Genomic DNA, 6,000 nt, shown 5'->3' with positions numbered 1-6,000 from the left:
AACCACCCTCGTTGAGGAGGAGGCTGAGATTTTTAACGAACCTGCTGAAAACTGTCTGTGTTTAAGAATGCAAATGAACAAATCAAAGAGAAGCATTATATATAAAACATACAAGTGCTTAGCTGAATGCTGATCGAGCTGCTCTCAGTACAAATCCCTAATGTGAAGGCATTAATCTGGCTGCTTGGTGAAGAAGTAGGCTCCGGTCCCGATTCCGATCAGGCACAAAACGAGGCTCGCACCGAAGAATCCAGCTGCTGGACTCACTCGGCTCGGACTCTCCTTCAGCTCTGTGGATGGAACAAACACATTTTTAAAGGCACAACATGCATGGGAACTGTTTAAACCTGCAGCCAGTGTTGTAGCCAAGACACACACAGACGGAGATTCCGTGTTTTAGATTACAATCACATACAACTAGACTGCCCTCTCAGTTACGTTACGGAAACGTATTTCACAGTTTCAAACAGTTTCAAACAGTTTCAAACAGTTTGAAACACGTGGTTAACGGTATAAAATGAAACAAAAATAAAACCAAAAATGCTACAAAATGACTTTGTTAGGTTTAGTCAAAACATCGTGGTTTGGCTTAAAATTATACGAAGTTGAAAACAAAAATGCAACAATAGTACTTGGTCTATATGGAGCACAACAGCGGTCTGCTTGGACCTGTGTTTTTCGACCCATCCACCGTCCTGATCTCCACCCCTACCTTCTAACTTCTGTGGACTCATTTGAAACTTATTTGAGATTCGTCAAAAGCAAACGTAATCCACGACAAAACACATTTCCCTTGAAACATATTTCACAAAGCAACTTTGTTGTAAAGGAACTTCATTTCTAGGAGACAGCTGATGACTCAAAACATCATTCAGTTCTGGTGTTGCAGGTGCAGATAACCAGATAACCCAGTTTGAGAGCCATTGGTAGAAATGAACCCCTGTGGAGCTCTGCGGTGCACCTCGGGGGTCTCAGACTACGGCTGAAGGTGCTCTGGAGGGACTCCAGTGTGGTGTGCAGGGGATAAATACTGTGTAGTTTCCTCTCTGGCACCTCCACCAAAGACCACCAGAGTAGTGAACATGCTGTGAACTCAAGGACGGGGTATTGGTCTGTCTAGAGCCTCTCCACCTGTTCAGCTCAATACACAAAACAACAGCACCACGACAGTGCTGCTCATCTGACTCAAGGCAAGAACGCAAATAAGCATATTTTCTAAAATGTCAAACTATTCCTTTATCATGCATTTCTCTTTATCGACATATCTAGATACGGAACGTGTGTTTGCGGTATATCAGCTGTCAACGTGGTTTAAAATGTCCAGATTTTCCAAAAACAAGTCCTCTATCTAGCAAAGTGGTCCCCTCAATGATAGACGTGCACACACACACACACACACACACACACACACACACACACACACACACACACACACACACACACACACACACACACACACACACAAACACTCAACCCGTCTAGACTGAAAACTAATGAATGTATTTCATATTGCCAAGCTGCAGTGTCTCTGAGAGCCTGTGAGTGTGTGTGAGTGTGTGTGTGAGTGTGTGTGTGTGTGTTTGTCAAACTCTTGAGTCTTTCTTATTCTTCTTTTCTACTCTCCCTCTTTCTTCTGTCTCTCTCTATCTCTCTCCTTCAATCTGTGTGTTTTATGTCTCAGACAGCTTTGCACACTTGGAGGCAAATCATTTTATCACCTCTTTCCTCCCTCTCTTCCGTCTCATTTCCTCCTCTGTCTCTTTTTTTTCTCTCTGCTCCCTCCATCTCTCTCTCTCTCTCTCTCTCTCAGGTGTGATCTGTGTGGGGAGTTTCTGTCTAGACAACCGATTATACCGAATAATGAGGGAGGGAGAGAGGGAGAGAGGGAGGGAAGGAGGGAAGGAGGGAGGTGGGGGGATAGACGGAGCATGAAAGAGGAGAGAGGTGTAGTGTCAGAGAGAAAGAGAGAGGGGTGTAAATGGAAGAGGCAGATAGCAGGAAAAGCAATAAGGGAGATTAGAGACGAGAGAAGAAAGGGATGGAAGGAAACATGACGGAAGAAAGAAACAGAGGAGGAAAGAAAAAAATGCATGAGAGATGAAGGAGATGGAAAGAAGGACGAGAAAGAACAAACGAGGGCGAAAAGAGACAGAAGCGAGATCTAACAAATATGAGACACGAGAAGAAGAAAAGATGTCAAGAATAAACACAAGAGACGGAAAGAGAAAGAAAATGAAATGGGAAAAAGAGAAATTGAATGAGCAGAAACCAGCATGTCACACATGCACGCACACACACACACACACACACACACACACACACACACACACACACACACACACACTGAGCCAAAACAGAGACACAGTCTGATCTGCTATGTTAGGAAACCCTATCAGTCACACAGGCTTTACTAACTGTGTGTGTGTGTGTGTGTGTGTGTGTGTGTGTTAGATTGGTGATGAGTAATCAACGAGCCTGAAAACCTCCCAGACACACACACACACACACACACACACACACACACACACACACACACACACACACACACACACACACACACACACACACACACACACACACACTGTAATAGGCTTATCCAGTGCTGCAGTTTCAGCCTTTAAACTGGGACTTTTCTTTTTGCTGTTTATGACAGAATATTCTCTAAATGCCAAAACAAAAATTGACTTCTAAAGAAACCTTCCTACGCCTGTGTGTCTCTGTGTGTGTGTGTGTGTGTGTGTGTGTGTGTGTGCAGTCAGATTTTTCTCTGTTTGCAAACCAGGACAAGAGAGATGTGAGTAAGACAGACGTTGAGGCAGACAGGCAGACAATCAGAGAGACAGTGAGCAAGCAAGAGAGTCAGATGGTGAGACACACAGACAGCGAAACATTAAAGTATGAGAGTAAGTGGGACAGATGGACAGACTTATAGAGAGACAGACAGGCAGCCAGTCATGTTTTTAGGGGGACAAGCAGACAGTTTAGACAGTAAATAAGACGGGCGGCAGGGAAGTGAGACAGACAGTCATCTATCCAGAGAGACAGACAGAAACAAGTCCTGCAGACAAACCCTACAGTGAGACAGACGGACGGGCTTGTCTTCCATTTGTTTTGGGGTGTAAGGCAGCAGTCACATCGACTTTAGCTCTATATGAAAAAAGACGCAGCCCTCTCATTCATTTCAATGAGCCCCCCCCCCCCCCCCCCCCCCCCGCTGCACAGGACGACACAGGACGCTCCCGCAAAGAAAACGAAAACCTGTAAAAAAATGTAACCTGGATAGATTTTTGACGCAGTGCAGCGTCTTGGCAATGACATGCGAGCGCACGCTCCGTTGTGTTTTGATCGTGTCTGCAGGAGCGTCTCTACGGTTTACCCGAGAGTCGTAAAGTCTTGACTCTTTAATTAAAGACACTAAAGGGAGCAACGATAGTAATGCATTCATTTATTTCACAACACTACAGATGTATAAAATAACAATTTTGATTAGAGGTTTTAATTATATTTTGTCCCATCAACAAAAACATTTCCTGTTTATTTAATCTTTAATTGTAAGGCTTACAATTAAAAACCTGTCACTTACTAAGTGATATCTTTCCGCAAGTATTGCAGATTTTGCAGATCGTAGTATCCCTTTAACTTCCTGTATATATTAAGTGAAACAATACACACACAAATACAAGATAGGTAGCTGACGTACTTCATTTTATGATGCTCGAGAAAGTCAGACATCCACTTCATGGCTCCACCTCCACATGTTGAACCTTGTGCAGCTGGCGGCAAGAGTCACAATCTGCAAAATGTGCAAAAATATGGAGTCTGTTAATATAGTGAGTAATTCATTTGACACAAGGGGCTGTGTTATTTTTATTATATTTACTCTCCTGAAACAACACATAAAAGAGACAAAGGACTTTCCAAACAACCATAGTGTTTCTGTCATTTGTGTGTGTGTGTCCAAACAAATGTCACCATCTCCCCCCTCGCGGTTACAACTTTTTTACTCCAAGTGTGACCGTCTGCAAACAGCAATAAACACTTCCAATGTGGTCGGACAACACATCGTACAAACTAGTTCATTTTGAGTATAACCCGACCCGAAGACAGACAGATAGACAGACGGACAGACAGAAACCGGGTTGTCTGTCTGTCAACATGGGACAGACAGACATTTCTCTAAAGGGACCAGCAAACAGACGGGCAGACAAACAGTGAGACAGATAAGAAATTGAGAGACGTCAAACTTGTTACACAGTAATCAGATTAGTCTGATGATACAATGACGTCATTAAATCCTTTACACACTCAGGATGAAAAGAGATACACACACACACACACTCACACACACACACACACACACACACACACACACACACACACACACACACACACACAAAAGATTTATGTCTTGCATTGATGTGAAAATAACCTACCAGACCAGTTTCCCTGCTGTTTTAAATTTTCTGGATAGAAATAAAGCATACATAATGTGTGTAGGTGTGTGTGTGTGTGTGTGTGTGTGTTCAGGAGGAGTACTTCCTTTCATCCTTTTAAATTGTCTTGCACGCTCACTCTCTCTGCACACTTTGTTTTTCTGCCGTTAAAGGAAAGTTTCACCACAAAAATGCCGTCTTGCAGATATTAAGCCTCCCAACATTCCAACATGCAGCCACATAAAGACACACACACACACACACACACACACACACACACACACACACACACACACACACACACACACACACACACACATACACACAAACTCATCCTTTCAATTTGCTACACTGTCTGAAATGAATACAGAGCTGAAACGGTATGTCACATTTTATTGAAAGACATGGAGAGCAACAAGTGATTTTGTCAGTGCTGGTATTAAAAGTGATAAAAACACAGCATGCTGTGTCTGAAGTTTTGTCCGGTTCTTAACTGCCAATATTTCGCATCAAAACAGCGATGCCCAATTTGCAACAGTTGCAATGCTTTTTCAATAAAAGGTGTGAAAAGATTCAAATTCTACCATGATCCTGACTTCCCTCTGGTAAACAGTTATGCAGTGTATATGTCTGGGGCTTTTATTGTGAAAGGTGAAAGGTTTTGGCTGAAAGGAGTAATACAGTTCTCCGTCTTGTTTCGGTGTTGTTGAACAATATAAGGTACAATTTCACCACGTGATTGGTTGACGTGGTAAGAAAGCACAGAAAAATGGACCTCGCTCCGGAAAAAATCTGTGTGAAAGTACTCACGACCAAAACAACAGTTCCAACAAATATAGTCAAGTGCAAATGAATTGCACAAGAAAAAGAAAAAGAAACGCTAACGTGTGTAAAGGCCTTCAAACGGCCACGAGTGTCTCTGAACGACACCAACGCACGTTCAAGCTTCCAGGCTTCAGTGTAAACCTCACTATTCAGGTCAGAAAAGGTGAATGAATGCGTTTATATGAAAATGTTATGTTTGATCATCCTTTTGTTCCTCTTTCTTCTATTCCGTGTGCTTCCTCCCCCTTCCTCCCGACCGTTTCCCTCATCTCCTCTCTCTCTCCCTCTCTCTCTCTCTCTCTCTCTCTCTCTCTCTCTCTCTCTCTCTCTCTCTCTCTCATTGTTTACAACACAATCTCTTCTCGACAGAGGACATTTGTAATAGTCTACTGCGTCTAGCCTCAAACAGCAGCGGGGGAGTAAGGGGGCGGGAAAGCGAGGCAAACACGAGTGTAGACAGAAGAGGGAGAGAGAGAGAGAGAGGGAGAGGGAGAGAGGGAGGAGAGGGAGAGAGGGAGGTAAAGGTGGAGGGGGCAGACAGAAAGACAGACAGGGTGAGATAATGAGATAGAAAAAGGATGAGAGAGAGGTGGATTTGTTATTCTTGCTGGGTGTTGCACAAAAGCAGGCAGACAGACATTACCTCACACAGCTGCTGCAGTGAGAGGAAAGGGTGACAGTGTGTGAGTGTGTGTGTGTGTGTGTGTGTGTGTGTGTGCAGCCATGCGTAAACCTGCTCATA

This window comes from Pholis gunnellus (assembly GCF_910591455.1).
Source record: "Pholis gunnellus genome assembly, chromosome: 3".
Taxonomy (NCBI): domain Eukaryota; kingdom Metazoa; phylum Chordata; class Actinopteri; order Perciformes; family Pholidae; genus Pholis; species Pholis gunnellus.
Note: the sequence above shows the minus strand (reverse complement) of the source record.